We start from the raw sequence: 22,990 nt of genomic DNA on the forward strand, positions 1-22,990 counted from the left end.
ACTAATAATACATGTACTTCCAATGGGTCCATCCTCAATGTTCCATCAGAGTAAGAACACATGTAGACTTGGACACAAATTCCGACATGCTCCAAACAAGTATAAGTAAAGGGGAATATGATGAAATTACATTGACATAGCATCAGGCTTTAACGCAACATACATACACAACTGAGAAAAGAGGAAACAATACATACCGACTTGATACAGAACAGCCAAAAACAATGACAGTAGGGTAAGAAAATCCTTGGTCTGGTTTTATAATCCCACAGTGAACCGAGAGAGAGAGAGAGCCTTTATTTAAGCCGGGAGTAGGGCAATGTGGAGCTCAGTAGAGTATTCTCTTTGTGCTGGCAGCTAGCAAGCCGAAGTTGTGAACACGCTGTCACTGTCAATAATGTGGTCTGCTAGTCTGCGCTGGATGTACATGTATGGAGTGCTGCATGGACAGGCATCAGGAGCTTAACTGTTCAGCTATGTGGACTAGTCCATTCCGGCCAAGAGGGGGGTTTTGCTATCACGCTGGCCGGCTGCAAAGGCAAATTGTTATAGTGCACTCTGACGTTATGCAATTGTGAAGAAGAGATGTCTGGCTCTGTGGTTTTCTGAATCAATAAGATATTTAGGCATGCTCCATCAACTTCTCCCTGGGAATTGTCACGGGATCCTCAGCATGGAAGTTGGGTTCATAATTGGCAAACACAATCCCATCATCGCCGCTCTATAGTCCCTGCATCATCCAATGAGGCCAGCTCAAGCGAAGGAGATGCTGGCTTTTACATCTAGAAGATGCTGTTTACTCCTTGTACATGTACCTACACCCTAGTCTTAGAGTACTCCTTGTTTAAAGACAAGAGCTTTATGGCGATTAAGGGAGAAGCGTTTGGACACAAAGTGTCCTCATCGCTCGAATAATTCTCTCTCGTGTGGAATATTTTATCATCGACAAGGCCACAATAAAAGTTAACACAAAAGATGCACTTACAGATTAAGATGATGTCTCTTATCACTTGACTCCTATTCTCATGGATCTAATTCTACCTCCATGTAGCGACTTACTATTAAAATGCTCTAGAAAACTGTCCAAGGATCCAGACGTGTACTTTACAAGGGGTGTGGTTTGCATCTCAGTAAAGACAATTATAAGTACATGTATGTGTAGCTGTTTCACTTAACTTCTAGTGGCTTGTGTAATGCTGCATTATGTAACTATTGATAAAAAAATTGGAGCAAATAATTGGGTTCTGAACAAAGACAAATTCAGTAGAGCTGGTTTTGAGCCAACAACCTCAGGATTAACATACCAACTGAGCTATCTAGACCTAATGTTTGTGGTCTACCTTTTTTGTGATATCTTTATGCGGGGGTTTGTCTTAGAAAATGTCTTGGAACTCTTACCACCCGCTGGTGACAAAGACCACCACAAAAGTACCATACCTTAAATGCATTGGTTGCATGTTTTTGTTGTGATTGTATAGCTGGTAGTTTCAGGAAACAGCATGGCTTGTGTACTCCTGCATGGCTTGTGTACTATGGACTAGTTAAGTATTCACAGTACTTATAGGCAGTGGACACTATTGGTATTTACTCAAAATAATTATCAGCAAAAACCCTTACTTTGTAATGAGTAATGGGGAGAGGTTGATAGTATAAAACATTGTGAGAAACTGCTCCCTCTGACATGGTTTTCGAGAAAGAAGTTATTTTCCACGAACTTGATTTTGAAAGCAGCATGCAGCATCAGAGTCCAGTTTTCTCCAGAAGACGATCAGAGCATACTGATCGAAACGTCGAGTTGAAACCAACGGTTCTTTTCAGAACCACCCCAACTCATTAGAGATAGTCATTACATGGTGTTACCGCAAACCTTTCTATAACGTATTTCCACTGGTCATGCAAAGTTTCAAATCCTACTTAGTTAAGTCTTAACAGTGTCCTGTGGAATTTTGTGGGACGGTCCAGTTGGGCAGGAGAGTTTACCGACAACGAAAGGGCACAACATAATCCCACTCTGAAAATAATCTCACGGAAGCCCAACCCCAAATACATTTAAGAACACAATTTTTCGACAGTGAAGAACAGTTTATAAATGAACTTCTGCCTGAAAGCCATGGCCCTGTGGTCCCTTGGAAACATATGCATTCAACAAATTCAATTTAACTAGAAAAAAAACAACACCCAACTCTGTTAAAAAAGTTTTGGCAAATTTATAGATTTTTTAAGTACTGAAGTTGTATCCTTTCAAGGTAAAAACAGTAGTTCAAGTTGGTGCTACAGTTCTCACGTATTTTGTGTTATGGAAAGTACGATCTGAATTTCTCTCATGTTGAGAATTTGTTTATATAAATGTGGTCTTAATTCTCTTTAGACATGGTAAGAACAGAAATAACACATCAAAATAATTTGACACAAACATGGCAACAACACTTGCAACCAACCAACAAATTACGAGCACTTATTTAGCCTTGAAATGCATGTATAGAATCTGGTAAAACTAAATGATTGGAAACAAATTGATCCTTATAGACAACAAGAATGCGCCCTTCCTTTAAAATAAGGCTTCGCCCTTTGATCCAGAACAAATTGATGAAGGCAATAAGAGGGAATAATTGAAGCATTACATTAGATGTTGGTTGTGACAGTTCATTTCGTCGCGCAGACCGTGCCGCAGTAAAAACCTGGACGGCCGGTTGTCTTTTTACGTTGGCGTTCCAACTCACTTGACGCACAGCAATAATACAAAGTAATGGGGAAAATAGTGTACTATATGCAGGGCCTTGCACCAAGTACGTCATTCTCAAGCGGGAGCCAGCTCATAGCATTTGCCTTGGTGGCTTCCCCTACCTCCTACCCCCCCCCCCCACTCAAAAGGAAAACGCTCCCATGGACATTCCAATTTCCTCAGTGAAGTTTGCTTACTGGGTAAAAGTACCTTGCCACTCACTGCTTAACATCTGCAAATGTATGCATACTTCAAGGAGAAACCTACAGAAAAACCTTTAGAAAATGTACTGGCTGTTCAAAAAGCACTGAATTATATCCTACATGGCCGGCTCTCCATTTCTGATTCCAAAGGCATCTTTTGAATTATTTTCATCTTTTGAACTCATCTCCTCTATAAAGAATCATCTTTTGAATTATTTCCACCTTTTGAACTCATCACATTTATAAAGCCAAATAAAATAGTCTACTCCATCTCGTCTGTAATGACCCCCCCCCCCCCAAAAAAAAGACAAAATAAAAGCACCCAACAAAAAAAAACCAACAACCAGACCACGAAAATATAAATAAGAATACAACCTAAACACTAACACAATCCCAAACCATTCTGGGTATTACTTATTACTCATCACCATCATCAAAAGTGTACAGCCATAAATTGTTTGATCAATAACTAATGGCTTCGGCAGATAGACATTTAGACTCATTTGCATTTGAGAATAGCGTCCCCTGATCAAACAAAAGAGAACATCATTGTTAAATATCCACGAATAAAGTGAGAGTGATGCTTTGTAATTACTGGCACACCTCAGTAACACATTATCATCATGCTTTCCAGTAAATAGAAATGAATAAAACTCAGGCATGATTTTTCTGGAAGCTATCCTTGACCGGAGGGGTGGATCTTCTTTCTGCATCATGAACACCTGAAGACCGAACCAAATTTGTTCTCTTTCAATTTAGTCGCCCGCTGACCTTTAGGGTGGCTTGGACTCATTATTCGCAACAAAAAACCTCCCTATGAATCTTACTTTTTAAAGGGTTTTGATATCATTTGTAGATCAAGTTTTTCAGCTCACTGTGAAAGAAGAAGTATGTAATATAAATTACCCGTAAAGATTTTAGCCTCATTAGTCATAAAGTTTCTGAGGAAAAAGTGAAAATCACAGAGAAATGATTTTTGGAGAGACGTTTTAATCTGTTTTACATGCTAAAATAATTTTCGTCTCACTAGTCAACCAGACGAAAACTATTTCCGTAAAATTGTTCTACTCATTTCTCAAAAACTACAGTACCTCAGCAAGGAAAGAGAAGCTTTCTACATGTCATCAGTACCTTTAAACTGTTAAAGTTTGATGTAAATCTGTGGGTATTTGTGTTTTGTGTCGTACAAAAAGTCCCCAAACCCTTTAAAGACACTGGACACTATTGGTAATCTCAACATATGCATAAAATAACAAACCTGAACAAATTTGAGCTCAATCAGTCATCAAAGTTGTGAGATAATAAAATAAAAAACACCCTTGTCACACGAAGTTGTGTGCTTTCAGATGCTTGATTTCGAGACCTCAAATTCTAAATCTGAGGTCTCGAAATCGTGGAAAATTACTTCTTTCTGGAAACTACTCCACTTCAGAGGGAGCTGTTTCTCACAATGTTTTGTACTACCAACCTCTCCCCATTACTCACTACCAATTAAGGTTTTGTGCTAATAATTATTTTGAGTAACTACCAATGGTGTCCAATGCCTTTAAAACGACATAAAAACAGTAACTACAATAAGGGGGGGGGGGGGGGGGCGGGGAACAGACAAGATTGGTTTGATTGGTTACTTAAGTGGCCTGGTGTTCAAATCACTGCAACATGCTTCCACATTGCAGGCCCAAGGCTAGTGATTTTTTAGAGTTGGACCAGTAAATTCATATGACCAAACAAGCTGGGTCGGCTTGTGTTATTCAATTGAATTATACATTTGCTTGCCAAGAACTGCATCCTTTTATTAGTTTAACTTGACGTCATTGGCAGTCATACTTATGATATACAAGCACTTAGCCACATGACAAGTAAAATAAATCTTTCTATAGTGCTTCTTGTTCAAATCAAAACAGATGATGAGCTAAACTATGCAGAAAGCATTTCTCATTACGATTCTGGGCTTCCATTTCACAAAGCACTAAGATTCATCTCAAGATGAGTTTGTCAGTATTACCATAGTGATTTGTATTGTGACATCACACTTTGCTCAGATATTAATATTGATTGGTACACAGTTAAGACCAATCTTTGTGAAAACGGCACTGGTCTTATGCCAAAACTTCTGCCCCAAGTAATAAACCACAAGTGAAACTGACTGGGGTAAAGTTTTTGTAATTTTGGTTTGAATGACGACAGATCAACTTCACTGGGACTTGAACCTGTGACCTCTAGAATAATCTTGTGGCAACTGAACTATCTAGCCATTAGTTGGCAGTTTTCCTATTTTTGCCAATATCTTCTGGTCCAGTAAACATTTCGAGCAACGCAAGGTCTTGTTGATTTTACCCCCAAATTAGAGCACTGAAGACCCAGCGTTCCCACTGAGTTCTCACAATGTACACTTCAATGCCAAATCAACCGAACAGTTAACACATTTGTATTTATCCTTACACTTAGGCAATGTTAGCACTTCTACTCAACTGAAGAGAGAATGAGACTGTGGACCAAAGAGCTAGCAAATGGTGACAAAGCTGGCTGTTTAAGTTGATGCTGTAACCATCCCTGTGAGGGCTAGCTTGCTAGTCTATTCTCTAATTAAAGACTAATAAAGGGGTGACAAGGCTATAACAATGCGGCCAGTTTGGATGATGTAATTCTACCAGTGAGGACCATCTTGCTAGTCTATTCTCTAATTAAAGACTACAATAAAGGGGTGATAAGCCAGGCAGTTTTTATGATGTAATACTACCGGTGAGGACTAGCTTGCTCGTCTTTTCTCTTATTAAAGACAAAGGGATAACAATGCGGCCAGGTTTGATGATGTAATTCTACCAGTGAGGACCATCTTGCTAGTCTATTTTCTAGTTAAAGACTACAACAAAGGGGTGACAAGGCTGGCAGTTTTTTATGATGTAATCCTACCAGTGAGGACTGCTTGCTAGTCTATTTTCTAATTAAAGACAACGGGATTTAACAATGCGGCCAGTTTGGATGATGTAATCCTCTCTGCTAGGACTGGCTTGCTAGTCTATTCTTTAATTACAAGACTACAATACATGGCCTGGGAACCTTCCATATGGATAGTGTAGAGGAGGTATCGGGCATGTTATCCGCTAAATAATCCATGCTCATGTTATTGTATATTGGCTTTAGGGGTGTTGCTAATGGTGCCAATGACAACAAAAACAAGACAAACAAACAGACATGAAGGAGGTTCCATTGGACTCTGGTGAAACAATAAGAGAAAAGGTATAGGGCCTAGATCCAGACAAAGAAGTAGGCCTACTACCTGTTTCATGAGGAGTATTTTCAAGGACAAAAAGGCAATCCATAGTTAGTTTTCATTAATGAAATGAATGCATTGTTCGTCATATTCACGTAAAAATTGTGTTTCAATCATACGTCCGATGTTGAAGAATGTCTTTAAAGTGTAACTCGTCAGCTTAATTCTATGGATAGTATAAAACATAATGAGAAACAGCTCTCACTGAAGTAACTCAAATAATAAGGAAATTAGGTGGCCATCTTGCGCATACACCATTGATTTGTGTTGTTATATCGGGCCAAGTTTCATCATTCGTTTTCATACAGTAAGCACCTAAAGATTAGCATATCTTTTCTCATGTTTTTGGTTAGCAGTACTATGAAATAGTAACCACACAGTAAGCACAAAATTGGCCGCTGGCGCTAAGCACCTCTATAAAATTGGGCCATGCATTTAACCTCTCCCGCTGGTCACATCCTACAACCCTGCATGGCTGTATGGGACTCACAACATAACAACAAGTCAGTTAGATGTCACCTACATCCCAGACCAACTTGGTGAAGACTAAACAGATGTGGGTCATGGTCGATTCCGGGCTGCCAGATGGGCTTGATTGCTACAAGTCCAGCTTTTTACCCTTACATCAATGTGTGTGTGGTTGAACTGTATACTCAGTTCTGTGAGAAAAAAACATATTCAGGCCTGATACTTCACGGAGGCAACGGAGGCAATCGCCTCCGTTGCCTTTTGCCAGTGCCTTGGTGCCCTTGAATTGAAATGCTCCAGTAGAAATTTACAATTTCCTCATAGGGTGCCCTTTGCCAGAGAGAAAATGCCTTGGTGCCCTTGCCCTTTCAAAAGCGAAGCATACATGCCTGCATACTACTTACGGATTTGAGCCCTTTTGCAATTCTAGAGCAGTGTCTAGCCAACTACACGCAATTGCCCAGTAGCTAGAGGCAGTACGAATCCTATATTTAATCCTATACAAATGTAATTATTGGCCAACATTTATGTACATGTACAGCAGACCTACATTATAATTGCAAAAAAAAAAAATAACAAAAAACATTCCTCTCCAAGGAAGGTGGTTAATAATGTGATAACATTTTGTTCAGATTATTTTTTGTTCCCTCTGGTTTCAGCCGCGCCTACGCAGAATTAATTTCAAGGTTACTCTAACAATAGCTGGTACATGTAAAGCATAACCGTGTCATTATATGTAGATTGGTATGTATTGTAGGTGCTGTGAATGGAATCGACCGTCTGTAAAATACCTCTAGGTTGAAATACTGACACACCTAGTTACATCCATGGATTGGAGGTAGAACCATGTTTTTTTTTAAGGATTTGGGTACTTTTTTTAACACAAAACATAATGTCCACAGATTTCAGTAAACTTACTCAGTTTGAAGATAATGATGGTAGAAAGCTTCCCTTAAAATTGCACTCGCACCTCAGCAAGTAATATTATATGGGAAGCATTCTACTATCATTATCTTCAAACTGTTTACGTTTAAATGTAAATCTGTGGACATTGTGTAAAAAGTACCCAGACCCTTTAATGTGTACACTCAATCATAGAGCAACTCAAACACATCACAGTGTTGAACCTGCCACTATGGTAGTTCCCACCTACATTATGGAGCTATAGCAACATGTCTACCATGTACATGTACCTCAATTTCATGAGCCAATTAGCATATTATGTAATATTTAATTCATGGTAGCTTGTACACTTGTACAAGAATATGTTTACACTAAGCTTTTTACATAATAAATCAATAGAGTAGAGCAGTCTCCATTGGCTTGCGCAAACCTTCAGTTGGTAATCTCATATCATGTACAAAGGTATATCGTTTGGTAATTATTCTTGGAATTAATGGCAACAAAAACGTTTGGTTAGAAGTCTACAGCAGTTTTCGATAGATGAGAAACATTTCAATTCAAAGTAATGTGGTCATTTGTGTTTTGTGCCGTACAAAAAGTCCCAAAACCCTTTAAAGACACTGGACACTAATGACTATTGGTAATTGTCAAAGACCAGTCTTCTCACTTGCTGTATCTCAACATATATGCATAAAATAACAAACCTGTGACAATTTGAGCTTGAGTGGTCGTCGGAGTCGCGAGATAACTATGAAAGAAAAAAACACCCTTGTCACACAAAGTTGTGTGCTTTCAGATGCTTGATTTCGAGACCTCAAATTCTAAATCTGATGTCTCAAAAACAAATGTTACCAAGTGAGGTTTAATGCTAATAATTATTTTGAGTAATTACCGATAGTGTCCACTGCCTTTACGTTTGGTAATTACTCAAAATAAATATTAGCTTAAAAACTGACTTGGTAACAAGCATTTGAGAGCTGTTGATAGTATTAAACATTGTGAGAAACGGCTCCCTGTGAAGTAGCATCGATTTTGAGAAAGAGGTAATTTCTCACAAACTAATAAAAGACTTCTAGCCAGAAGTCTTTTATTCCTATCTGAAAGCACACAAATTCGTCCAACAAGGGTGTTTTCTCTCATTAATTTTCTCTTAACTTCGATAACCAATTTAGCTCAAAATTTCACAGGCTTGATATTTTATGCTAATGTTGGGATCATGGAGGACTAAATTCTAATTTAACCAGGGTGAGCTGTACTTGAGGCATGTACTGTACATGTGAAGAGATGCTGTTTTATTAATTCTGGTTGTGAAGCCTAGGACACTCGCTCAGAAAATCGTCACACTGGCCAAGAACCCAACAGTTCTAAGTACATTGCCCTGCTCTTGGCCTTGGTGCCTTTTCTATAGTTTTCCCCATAGACTTCATTTTCAAACAAAAGAGAGTATCTTTAGCCATGTTATAATTACGTTTCAATTCTGTAGACTGTATAATGCTTGAATTGCATTTGATGCTTTTGTTTGCTGTTGCCAATATTGGAATAAATGTCTAAACACAAAAAAAGCTCCCTTTGCAAAATGAATAGGCCAGTGTATTGTCCTGCCCGTCAAAGATGAAATTCCAGGCGTGTGTTTGTATAGAAAAAGTGCAGGTACCTGCTCTTACATCGAGTGTCTGTGTTTCATTGTTGTAAAAAAAAATAAAAAAAATTAACACTGTTTTTGATAGTTGCCAATGTTGACAAACATGGGTACAGAATGTAGGCCATTTCACAAGGTTGAAACACTTGGTACGACCATGACATCAAATTCAAACTAAACCTTACTACTTCTTGAGTGTGGAATTGTTTGTTATCATTCCAGCTAGTTTTTCTTTTAAGATTTATGCAAGAAGATTTTATGATGAATTTGGCTTTTACGTTGTCTTCATTAAAGACTTAAGGTCTTCTCCGAATTACATGTACGAGTTTTAAAAGGCAAATTTTGCAGTGCCATGATTTATTAACCTGACACAAGAGGGCGCTATTATATGTACTATGGCTTCATCTTATACTTGGAGGCATTAAAGTTAATTTTATAACTTTATAAACAAAAACAACAAAGTATAAAAAGATTTTCCTTTTTGTATTGTCTACCGTCCCAGAAAAAGGGTCTGGAACACTTTTTTTTTAACACCACCAAAAAAACAACCCCACAAAAATGCAATTTAATTATTACACGCTGGCAAAGGGCTATAAATTACATCAATAGAAAGATATGTACAGCTGAAATTTTCAGATGATTAACTTCCTTAATTAATTCATGAATTCCGCATGCCTAACAAATGGGAGATCTGCTCGAGGTAAAGACAAAAACATTGGTCCTTCTCTAGGGCCATTTTCAAAGCGCTGCTTAAAGGCAGTGAACACTATTGGTAATTACTCAAAATAATTATTAGCATAAAACCTTACTTGGTGTCGAGTAATGGGGAGAGGTTGATAATATAGCATTGAGAGAAATGGCTCCCACTGAAGTACTGTTATGTAGTTTTCGAGAAAGAAGTAAATTTCCACGAATTTGATTTCGAGACCTCCGATTTAGAATTTGCGGTCTCGAAATCAAGCATCAGAAAGCACACAACTTCTTGTGACAAGGGTGTTTTTCTTTCAGTATTATCTCGCAACTTCAATGATTGAGCTCAAATTTTTACAGGTTTGTTATTTAATGCATATATGTTGAGATACAGCAAGTGAGAAGACTGGTCTTTGAAAATTACCAATAGTGTCCACTGTCTTTAACGGTAAGCAAATACTATAGCAGACAAATTTTCTATAATGCATGTTCCACAGATTAGCAAGGAAACATTACGCGGTCGGCTTTCGCGTTAACCATGGATTTGCATTGTTACTTAATTACGTCATTAATTTTCATACTGTAAGCATCAGAGGGTTAGCGTACCTTTCCGTGTGCTTACAGTTGGCATCGCTTGGATTGGCAAACTGGTAATGGGCATAAAATCAGCCGTTAAGCAGCTCAATTGAGTAGGGGACTTGTCTCAGCATCAAAGTACCTTTCAAAAATGTTAACAGAGTAGTTTTAAAATGATATTTTCCTGGAAAAAGTACATATTAGCATGGTTACAGCATTTGTCATCTCACTACACTGCTAAAAATGGTATTCTTGAAATAAGAAAAACATCTTATTTTGAGAATTTTTTTCTTGTGTCACTCCCAAGAAAAAGTTTCTAGGGAGTGACACAAGAAATATATTCTCAAAATAAGATGTTTTTCTTGTTTCAAGAATACCATTTTTAGCAGTGTAGTCCATCAGCTTTTTCATTAATCCATTATTTCATATTAAATAGAGCAAACTGTGACAGGTCTTGATGAGTTTTTACAAGCACTTGGCCAGCAGACCTCTTAAAGGGTTAGTTTCTTTTGTAGATATCAAGTTTTTAGCCATGACATGAATCCAATCCCCTCTTAACTGTGAAATGTCATACAATTTACCTGTTAGAAGTTTCAGCTTCATTCGTCATCAAGTTTTTGAGAAAAACGTAAAACGCACAGAGCAATGTTTTTCAAGAAAGTCGTGAATTTGTTGTACATTGTACATGCTAAAATAATTTCCGTCTCTGTCGTCTGTGACAGAGAAGAAAATAATTTTTGTGAAATTGCTTTACTTATTACTAAAAAACTACAGCACCCCATTTAGTATTGTTTTAAGGGAAGCTTTCTGCCATTGTTATCTTTAAACCAGCACGTTAAATGTAAATCTGTGGGCGTTTGTATTTTGTGTCGTACAAAAAGTACCCAAACCCTTTAAGGAAAAGTACACTGGAAAAAATATGAAAATAAAAGTCACTTCCTGACTGTTTATAATAATATACCGAGCCAGTATATATCTTCACCTTCCTGAGAGAGATACCTGCGTGATCCATATCGTACCACCTAATCCGCCAATTAAAAATCACAACTAACCACTTCCAAGAGTTCTAATCAATAATCGGTAATCTCAGAAGCGAAACACTGATGGCTCAAGATTAGCCGTGGAGGTATTGTATTTCCAAAAAAAACTCAAATGTCAGATTGTCCATCAAGCCAGAGAGACCAGTAATCCATCAGAGGAACTTGTCAGGAAGTGAAACCCAATCGTTCCCTGTCGTATTCGGCTCGCACTCCACGGAGGCAATGTTACTCCTTCGAATACACCGACGAGATGCAGAGTGCTGAATCAATAGCATGCAGGAATGTCAAGCTGTGTTAAACTTGGAATTAATTTGGCATTTCACAGAGACTTTTTCTTCTTTTCGAGAGAGTGAGATGGCAGTGAGAAGGGATTGGTTAGAAAACAGTACGTAATATTTGTTTAAAAAAAAAAAAAAAAAAAAAAAAACCTGTGGGTGAAATTATGCTAAAATTTGATTGATATAATTGATGAGCAGTGTTGCAATTTGGTGTTTGAACTGAAAGTTACACAAGGTATTGAGTAATCATTTTGAGACATTATTGAGAAACACACTATAATAAGGACTAATATTGTTCTTATTAAACTCAAATATGGTTAATTTTAAAACTAGAGATGATTTGTTGTTAAACTTTGTTTTTGCTTTGAACATCGCCCACACAAAAAGAAAGACTTTCAAAAAACCTCTTTGAATTGAAACTCTACTTATTGAGTTTCGTGTACAAGATGGGTTTAACATGTCATGACATGTTGTCTAAATAACAGTTAAAATTTATGAAATTCTAAAGTCAAAACAAACCTGGGAAATCCCAAGCAAGGGAGGTATGAATAAGTAGGTATTAAAAAGTACTTCCAAGAGAGTTGTTTAGTACAGTTGTAGTAGTCTTATAATTAGTCAATTTATTCACAAATTTATGATGATCCTCTTAACCCAAGGAAACTGAGAATACTAACGAGCTTTCTCATAATGACCATCAAATTTGTCCGTAATAGCGTCGCAACCTTTAGAAAGTGCCAGCAAGTCTGCACACTAAGTACCTTGAATACCTTGATGGTAGATACGTGCGCTTTTCGATATTATTATTATTATTATTGACTACATGGACATCACACAAAAGGTCTACTCAGCACTTATTGTAGTATTTTTATACCAAGACGCCTACATAGATGTTTTTGTTGCAGTATTTATTTGTAGTTTTTTGGCGAGTTCACTGATTGAACTTGCTCAGTTGGTAGAGCGCTGACAGGCTAATATGGAGGTGTTTGGTTCGTACTATAGTCTTTGTTCAAGCCCAACTAGTTTACCTGTGGTGCACTACTTGGTAATTTGAAAATCATTCAGTATTTGTAATTATTCATTAGTTTACTTTAAGTGGAGTGGTGAAGATTAAAACAATTCCTTTAAACCAATGAACCAAGTCCGTAACCTTAAGACCGTCATCACACCTTTCCTTTAAGCCAAGTGCAAACCTTTAAGACCGACATTGAACCATTATTCCTTTAACCAGCAAAGTCCATAACCCTAGAATAGTACTCCATAGTCAAATTCCCTTTTGAAAATCAGAATACAATTGCTCAGTGGGTTTTCATTGTTAACATACAACAATGTAATTTCCTTTTATAGCCGGTTGATGCAGGTAGACAAACAACATTAGACATCAGTCACGACTGAGCTGAGGCAAGAAGTGGCGGAAGCTCAAGAGAACGGGAAAGAAATTTTCAACGAGCTAATTAGAAGGCAAAACCACCTGAGATGGCTGCATGAATGCAGATTTTTGTCCCCATGGTTATTACATTGCATTTGAGCACTGATTACCAATTCACAGCGAACACGATTATCTTAATGAGTATTTTCATTAAAGCTATACAAATTTCTGAATTTATGTGTGTACCGAATCAGCCTCATTTGCAGCAGAGAAACTGACCATTTTGCGAAAGGACGCGGCAACAATGTGTTTGAGCTGCTGGGATGCAAGGGCGCCTTTGGCAGCCAGGCACATTGACCCATGAACAAGGGGCACAGCCAGAGATTAGAAATGTTAAATTTTTTAGGCGAGGGAAAACTGGAGGACCAAAAGAAAAACCCTTGGCCGACCTAGGAGAGAACCAATGCACTACTAACATGTTGCCCTAGTCAGGATTTGAACCAAGGCCATGCCACAGTGGTGAGAGGTAAGAGGCTAGTGTTTTGCACACTAGCCACCCTAACACCCACATCATGAAGGATTGTCGTGTCTGGTTTGCTTAATGTTTTTTTTAGTCTACCTTAAACAAAACAAAAACTAATACAGTAATGCCTGAAAAAGCGCCCTCTTTTCGATTAACCTCTTGTCGATTAACCTCCCATCGATTGCGAGTTAGGTGTAGCCAATCTGCGGAGGAGTGTTTTTGCGTGACTAATACAGGAAAATAACCACAATCTCAGACTTTAGAGTCTGAGTGGTAGACTCAAGTCTTAAATCAAGTCTACCACTAAATCAAGTCTACCACTAGCAATCTCACTTAAGTATTCAAACATACCTTTACACAAGATTAACTCCCAAATCGGCATAAATTCCTTCTTAATTGCCCCCTTTATTATATGCATTTAACTGTGTCATCACTTAACCACAAGTGTGTTACTAGATCAGAGAACCATTCCTTGTTGCTTTGAAGTATACCTGGTATAAGATACTCTTTCTAGAACACAAAGTCAAGGTTAGGCTTACTGAAACATGAAGATGTACCTGATAGATACTACAGAGTAGTTCTGAGAGAAGAACTGTCAATGTCAAGTACAACTCATTCAACTTCCTACAGGAAAGTACAGGCTGCTTCACCAACCAAGAGTGAGCTGTATGGACACGAGTGCTTACAACTAACAACCTCCAATAGCTCGGTTGGCAAGTTCAAACCTATCTAGAGGCAATGAATTCCACTCCTTTCAGCGCAGAGACCATTTATTGTCGCAGAGCCCTTTCAGAATTACAACAAATTTGAATTTGAATATTGCTGGGAAAAACGACAGCTGGGAACAAGGACCAAAGAGAAGAACGCTATAATCAAAGTTTAATTGTGTTGAACGCTTAAAAAGCAACTACAACTCACCCCCTCAGAAAAAAAAGAAAAAAAGAAAGAAGCACTTGAAAATAATCCTCAAAAGCATGCCTTGAATTTCATCGAAGAGAGGGCAAGGCCATTTTCATTTTGCAAAGGGCACTTCCAGTAGAAAATCTTAAAATCTATGGGAAACCTTTGATGGGGCACCAAGGCCAAGACCAGGGCAACAGAGGTCATTGCCTCCGTGGCCTCTGAGTAATTCTAGGCATGCAAAAGTATTGCTTTATTCCCAAGGATTATTCCCCCAAAACAAAAATAAGTTTCCAAAGACAAGACTTAGAATAAACCCATATAAAATAGACTGCCACTTCTTTAAAAAAAAGTTTACAGTGACTGCCTCATCAACAACACAACCAAGACATTCTCTTTGATCGATTCTACGTCATACCTCACAATTAAAGTGCGTGTTCTTTTCTCCTAACATTTAAGTGCCCTACATTTTTAAACACTGGCTCTACAATTCCTGCCACGATGCATTTTTCCCCTATAAAAATCAAAGACCTCTTAAAATCGCAATTGCCGAGAATGCCAAGCTCATTTTATCACTTACAATGAATGCTTGTTCAGTCTACGATGTTGTCTTTTTAAGCATCGTCTACGTATTCAAAGCTGACGTTAATGATGTGCACGCACAGTGTGAAAGCTGTTTAACGTCTCGGGAACATTGATCCTGCGAAGCAGACACACTCCAATGTACACTCCAGGGCTCCAGCCTTGCATGTGAAGTGTAACATAACATTCTCTACGAGCAGACAGAAGCCTGGCTACGTTGACAGAACCCTACGGTTTCTAGCGTGTCTCATAGACGAGGCATGCCACTTCCTAGATTCATCAGTGTTTGTGCAGCTGTAAGGACCTCTTAATTTTCCCAGTGCCTCCAGCACGACAGCATCTGAGCACTTTTAAATCTCTCCCTTCATGTATTGAGCAAGAGTCTCGAAAAACGGCACAAAAATAGCTAAGCACAACACAATTACATGTAGGCTACCAACCAAAGTTCAAGTACTATCGCACACATAAAATCTGGAACTGTATCCAGGGCCCAATATCATAGAGCTGCTTATAAGCATACCAGACCTTCATTTTTGAGGAGCGCGATCGCGCTCGCGCTCCTACCGCGCTCCTACCGCGCTCCTGGGGCTGTTTTCAGGTGCGCGATCGACAGCGCTCCTCCTCGATCATTACGGTGTATTTTATTTATAACACAAAAGCAGATTTCACGCCAGTCGTTGTTACTTTGCGTGCGACAATAAAAAAAAGAAACATTGAACGCTAGAGGTCGCTTTGGAACGATGCACTAGCGTGATATAAAACCCCCTCTATTGGTAAAATCTACGTGAACCAGCAATAAACGAATTGAGACAAGACTCGACGTGTCACGTGGGAGTTTTCGCACATTTCCAGGCGGCGCAAATGCGAGGGCGAAGCGCATACCGTCGACGTACGTAGCTCAATCAACATCTGTTGTGCAATCTCGAGATTGAGCAGCGCAATTAACAGATTGCTAGCTTTACGAACTCGCAGCTGGGTACATTACTACACGTGGGTACATTACTACACGTACGTACACACACATGTTACTGTATACTTCGTCCGTGCAATACTAGAACTACTACTAGATCAACCATGGATCAACGACGTATTTTCTCGTAAGAAAATGTGTATTTTCTAATGCTTTATATCAAATGTGAAAACATTTTAGAAAAAAAGGAAACATTAAACATAAAACCTTAAAATCGTGCAGTATTTTGTCAAACGGGAGTGGGGTTGTTTTATTTTATTTTGTCTGTAAATTTTATTGGTGTACGTCCGAGTCCGATCCAACCTGACAATCATAATCTGGGTATGCTATCAAACAAATTGAGCTCCTGGACAATCTAAGAAGAGTGATTTTTTAGGAGCTCCAATTGAGCTCCTGAGTATTCTCAGGAGCGCGATTAAAAGAGCTCCTTCTATTTCTATAAACGAAGGTCTGCATACACTTTTGCTTAACAATTCTGTGCTAAGCAAACCTTGGCAAGATACCAGTCAATGCTTGTGCATGGTAGTTTGGCTGGTAATCCTATTCTGATAAGCCTAATTTTGATGTGCTTACATGTATTGTACTTTCTGCACTTTTACAGTTTTAGCAGCTCTATGAAGTTGGGCCCAGGGCCTATTTTCATAGAGCAAAGCACAACAATTTGCTAAGCATGAATTTTTTTCCTCAAAAACAGGATTACCAACCAAATTTCAATTTGTTTCATATTCCTTGTTACTGGTATTCAGCTGTTGTTTGCTCATCCTGAAAATAACGTTGAAATTTGGTTGGTAATCCTGTTTTTATCAAGGAAGAAATTTCATGCAAAGCAAATTTTTGTGCTTAGCAGCTCTATGAAATTGGGCCCTGGTCTGGTAACGTTTGCTTAGCAGAAAAAAATGTTAGGCAATAATTATTTTCTTGTTTAAAAGCAGCTCTATGAAATTGGACCCTGGTGATAGCAATAATGCCCTTGTGTGAATTTAAAGCAATCTCCCCAGTCCCCAGTATTTTTGTTTGGTATTGCAGACATTTTAATCAAGTTTCTTATCCCGTTATCGTGTCGTAGACTATCAAGTGTGTCTGATATATTACCTTAATCCGTCCTGACATTTCATTAAGGTTGCATGTTTTTGTATTTAAACCCTGGTTCCTTATTCTCCCTTGATCCATCATCTAATTTATAGAAATTTTCATAATCCTCTGCGCTCTCCATGAACATTTTAAAGTGCACAAAAAAAAGAGAGTGGAAACTAGAAATGTATCCAGCGAGAAAAAATACGCACTTTGCAAACTGAAAGTTCATCCCTTACTGGATTTAAAAAGCGCCTCCGTGTAGGTTTACATGTACATGAACCATCCATTTGAAATGAACTTTCCGACCGAAATTAACTGTTGGTAAACGGCCGCTGATTTTTATTTTGGAAAGTTTTGCATCCAGTCATTAGTCTACCCCAAGTTTTCCATCTTGCGCACTTTTTTTGAAGGTAATAAGCCAACCTTAACACATTAATAATGTTTGCTTAGACCTTTCTTTTTGAATCCCAATTGCTTTTGCTGAACCAATCAAATGTCAAAGCAGGGGACAGGATTTTAAAAGATTTACCGCCGATAAAATAAACGAAGTGCAGTCAGGAAGAATCTGTTTGCAGTGTAGGTACCCCCTTGTTCCCTCTCGCCCTTCGCACATCCCCTCATTGATTAAATGGGGTCTCAAGTAACCTAAGATTACACCCCTTGAGACACGCCTAACCCTCAATAGTTCACACTAAATAAACTAACATGTTTGAATTATTAATATTATACAAACAGCGGTATTCATTTGCATCTAGTTATCCTGTCTAAAGTCAAGCCTACTTCACACATCCCACGACGACTCTGTGCGGATTAAAATAAAAAAAAGTGCCAAGTTCTGAATGTCACAGAAGGTTTCTCTGAATGCATGTTTTTTTTTGGTTAATCCCTTGGACATAACAAGAAAAGGTTAGGAAATTATGTGAAAGACGACCTTTAGAAACCTCAAGTGCACTTCTGATATTCTCACTCAGCATCATTTTCCAGATGATTTTACATCCAAGTGCATGTAGGTGTCAAAGTGATGGGGGTGGGTGGAGGGGGGGGTAGGGGGCAAATACTCATCTATCCTTTTTTATGTTCACTTGAATACAGCCTGAACCTTTCAATGTATGTTCATTGGTTCACAATAGTACAGAACATAGTCAGTTGTCAGAAATATCAGACATTAATTTTTACACAAAACCAAACTCATATCCCCAAAATACACAATTCCGTAAGGGCACTAAATACCTGCAAAAAAGACATTTTTTAAAACAATTTTCTCCTGTCCTACATTTTTTTATCTGGAAACGATTCACAAACTGTAATCGCGAGAAATAAGATATAGCAAAATGGAAGTTGACAAACGGGATTTTGTCCAACCTCCCTTTCTTACTGAAAATTGGGGCAGTCAAGAAAGCTTGATTTGCTCAGCTGCCATTTTAGTTGCAGATTTCGTTACCCAACAGTCTCAGGTGTTTTCTTAAGATTGTTCCACTGGGTACTCTTTTTTTTCTCCGTTCGCGAACCAAGATATTTCATAAGGTCTACAAGTAACTTAGCAAGGAGACAAGTGCATTTCAGCAGCTGATGTATCATTTTCAGATGGCTGCAATCCAATACGTTTTTGATAAAAGGAGTCCCGGAGAGTGTCAGTTTTTAAGTAAATGGGCGCGTGGTGTGTAGTTTTTCTTTCTTCAAAGCTGCATAAACTACTACCAACATAAAAGTTTGTACTTAAAGTGTACATGTACTTCCACTGTTTGATCCAGCCTGCATCCAGACCATTATTTTGCTTCTTTGTTTGGGGTCCATGTGCCACACAAAGCGAGGGGTCCCGGCAGACATCTGTGCTAGGTTAAGCACTAAATGTTCCTGTACGTAAATATTGGTACATTGTTTTTTTTTACTCAAATGCTCTGGGCTACCGATCTACAAGGATCCCTGTGTTTTCATTACGCGCAAGCCGGGGAAACAAATGTCAAATCACTCTTCAGAGACAATTAAATCTGTAAAATCAAAAAATTTAAAAAATACTTACACTTTGCAGACGGATGGACAGCTGTTTATAACGGAAGGGAAAGATCAAGCTCTATGGAGATTCAGCTGCAGGAGTGAAGTTTCTGACGAGGGATGCTGCAGAGAAGAGACAAATCAAATCACTTGATTTCCTTTTCAGTCAGTTCATCTTCGGAAGTAGACAAAAAAATGAAATAAGTATAGGGGTAGTGATGATTTGTTTTGCCACATTGGCATTAAGACAGCATTCTTGGCTTAAAGAGTAAAAGTGGGCTTTCTAATTAGAATATCAGCATGTTGACAGTAAATTTTTGTTGAGCTCAAAAGTAAACCTGATGTGCACGCATAAATCTTCAGGCCTGTATGCTTCGTTTTTTTAAAATGAAAAGGGCACCAAGACTTTTTCTCCTTGCTAAAGGGCACCCTATGATAACATTTTAAAATTCTACTGAAGCATTTTAAGGGCAACAAGGCAATGACCAGAGGGCATGGAGGCAATCGCCTTCGTTGCCTAGCTGTGAAGTATCAGGCCTGAATTTTGTCTGGTTGCAGCCAATAAACAAAAAGATTACTGTCAAACACTATATCTGCTTAGCAGCTTTAGGAAATTTAAAAAGTAAGACGGAGCTGTTTAAACGCCAATTTTTAACCTTTTGTTCAAATTTTAGTCGGCATGACTCCATGAACCCAATACCTAACTAGACGCAATTAAAAAAACAACAACAACATGACAAAGTGTTTGATTCCACGGCTGCAGGCAAAACCTGTATAACAAACCTGTTCATAATAATTGCACATAAACCAAATAATTGGGGTCCCGTTACATTCTGCAATGAACAACACAATCTTAAGGAGGGACTTTGCTACTAAAACTCACAATTACATTCAGTTAAAGACAGTGGACACTATTGGTAATTGTCAAAAACCAGTCTTCTCACGAAGTGTATCTAAACATATGCATCAAAAAACGAACCTGCTTTTAAGCAGCTGCAAGGTCTGGTATTGTAGTAAGGTAAAAGCCAGGCAAGGCATGACTTGGGACTGTGTTTTTCAAGTTTCATCATCACAAATGAGGAACTAAAAATGATCAAATGAAAATGGTCTACACTTAGAAAAAGGTGTAATACATGTACAAGTATGTATCTAAAACAAAATTAATAAAAACAACTACCCTATAAAGTTCTAGATTTCAGGGGAGACTTAATCTTCTTTACAAGCATCACAGCTTATGACAGAGCATTTTCTAGTGTGACTGTATCTATCTATATGGTAGTACATTCCTCTGGAGAAGAGTATAGTCGTAAATAGCCAGGGCACACCCAACGTTCAAAAGAGGGCGCTCTTCAACAATAAAGGGCAAGTTGCCATTGACACCAGTAATCCGTACTAACATGTACATGTACATGGTACCTTCCTCCATGGTACAGGTACAAATGTAATTCAAAGTTAACTTGCAGCTTAGTGCCAGAAATATCCACAATGAGTAATGCACCCTGATACAAAACTTTTCCTACCATTCTTTTGAAACTCCAGAAGTGTGTCAAGTCACAGTCATAAAAGTAAACAATTTTTTTCTCACTTCACATTGCAAGTGGGCATGTTCTGATTGTAATGTACTTTTTCTAAGGGTTGTTTGTTTTAAAGGAAGGTTTTCCTGGGGGTTGATTTTTTTGAGGGGAGAATGAAGCTAAACATTTTGGCACATTCCTTATTGACTTGACAACACTTTGGAAACGAATGAATTAATTTCCTGCATCCTCTAGAACTTTCTAACCCAACATCCTACTGCTGGGATTTAATTTTTCTAGAGGGCAAGATCATTTTGCAATGTAGGGCACTATAGTCTATGGGAAAATTTTGTCTCCGTTGCCCCTGGTGTATGCCAGTGGTGCCCCTTGAAATGTTTACCATTACTTATAAGATTTAACAATGGAAGTGCCCTTGCAAAATGAAAACAGCCTTGCCTTTTCAAAGATGAAAATCCAGGGGTGGATTTCACAAAGAGTTAAGACTAGTCTTATCTCCAGTGACTCGTTATTAACTTAGGACTATCCATGCAATTTGTATATCTCCTAGGACTAGTCCTAAGTTAGGACTAGTCCTAACTCTTTGTGAAATCGACCCCAGGCCTGCTACATAATGCCTTGTGTGATGTCAGTGACCAAGCATGGCCTTAGTTTCACCCACTTCATCTGACCACATAATATCAAACAACTTTGCCCGATGCCTACAAGACTACTACAAATAATCAAGCAGACTGTAACCAACTGCTTGACTACTTCAATCTATAGCCATGAATAGGTCAATACAGCACTACTTCACATGAACTTACATGTACAACAAGCCTTGTACGACCCCTGCTTATGCCTTACATTTGTGCTCATTTTTTTTTTTTTTTTAGGTGAAGCAGTGATGTCTTCATGGAAGTGAAGTAGCCTTCTTGTCATCGTCAGTACTTCAGGCTATTGCCTTCGTTGCCCTGGTATTGGTGCCCATTTAAAAGTTTATCATTCCAGTTGAAGTGCCCTTTTCAAAATGAAAATGGCCTTGCTCTCCTCAAAGATGAAACTCCAGGTCTAGGAAATTAAATGTTTTTTCTTGAAAACTATGAGACGCAGTCACAAAGCACCGACTGTTGCAACCCATCCCAATAAATAAATAGTGCCAAAAATCTGGACTCCCTCATCCCTCGACACAGCTAAAACCAGAAATAAACAATGGAGACCAACAACTTTATTCAGACCGGGACTAATTTTTACCACTTTCGACAATCCTAGCTTGTAATGCTCCGGCTTCGCCTTCGGGAGGCTGGTTAACGTTGTCGCAACTATCCACACCCTTGGCCTTGCTACCAGTTATTACATCTTTTAAAAAGGCTTTGCGCACACCGCACTGTCTTTAAACGGCATACGCTATGCAAGAACACGGTCATAGCGCGCAATCATAATAAAGACAGCACGGTAGGACCTACTAATTTCTAAAGCTTCTCTAAAATAGTACAATGCAAACAAAATTCTGACTACAATTAAAACATACTTTAACCTGGTTAGAGTAGCTCAAATTCCGTACATATTCTTGTTGTCCCTAACTTAACTATTCACTGCCAGTGACACTGGTGACTGGTACTAGCCTGATGTTGAGAATTGTTGTTTTAAATGCCATCCTTGGGTTTGGATGACAGGGTCAATGTGAAAATAAAATGTAATTAAACTAAGCAGCTCCCTCGGCTTACATTCAACCTAAAGTGGCTTGCTTGTTTTAAAGACTTGTTGGTAGTTCAAGACACAACACAAAGAATACAACTTACAAGGAACATGTTGTGGATAACTTTCCGTATGGCGCCACCAACTTTTCACTCATTTTTACAAAAAGGGATACCTCAGTCTCATCATTGAGGTAAATTAGATACTTTAATATTTCATATCAAATGAAAAAGTGGTGGCACGATACGAAATTTTTTCCAGGACGGTAAACAAAACAGCTATTTAATCATTAATAAGTATGAAAATAATGAAGAAAACAAAACTGTTCGTTCGCAATAGAACGTGCCCTTTTCAACAAAGCCAACTGACGGAGGAGTCCAACTAAGCAATACATTACTAACTACAACCTGAATACATACAACCCGAGTCAACACAAACGTGTGACACTTCCACTGAAGTAACAGTGACAAATGACAAATGACTTGATACTGCTCATCAGCTCAGGGAAAGCGCACTTTAGACATGCGCTAGCAATGGCTGCTGCGCTAATAAAACGAAAACGTTGAGTAATAATGAGTGGT

General features: G+C 38.5%; 1 protein-coding gene across 33 annotated transcripts in view; it reads right to left on the reverse strand.

The window, feature by feature from the left end:
• The window catches only part of LOC139939519 (CUGBP Elav-like family member 1), a 122,328-nt gene that overhangs the window by 99,067 nt on the left and 271 nt on the right, over window positions 1–22,990 (reverse strand). For 31 of the 33 annotated variants that reach the window (XM_071935488.1, XM_071935492.1, XM_071935501.1 and 28 more), the window contains exon 2: window positions 19,229–19,375. The gene's annotated coding sequence lies outside the window, so the exon portion shown is untranslated. Of the gene's footprint in view, window positions 1–197; window positions 411–19,228; window positions 19,376–22,990 lie in introns of those variants that run through there. The other 2 variants (XM_071935489.1, XM_071935490.1) reach the window with 2 other exon arrangements.

This window comes from Asterias amurensis, chromosome 7 (genome assembly GCF_032118995.1).
Source record: "Asterias amurensis chromosome 7, ASM3211899v1".
Lineage (NCBI taxonomy): Eukaryota > Metazoa > Echinodermata > Asteroidea > Forcipulatida > Asteriidae > Asterias > Asterias amurensis.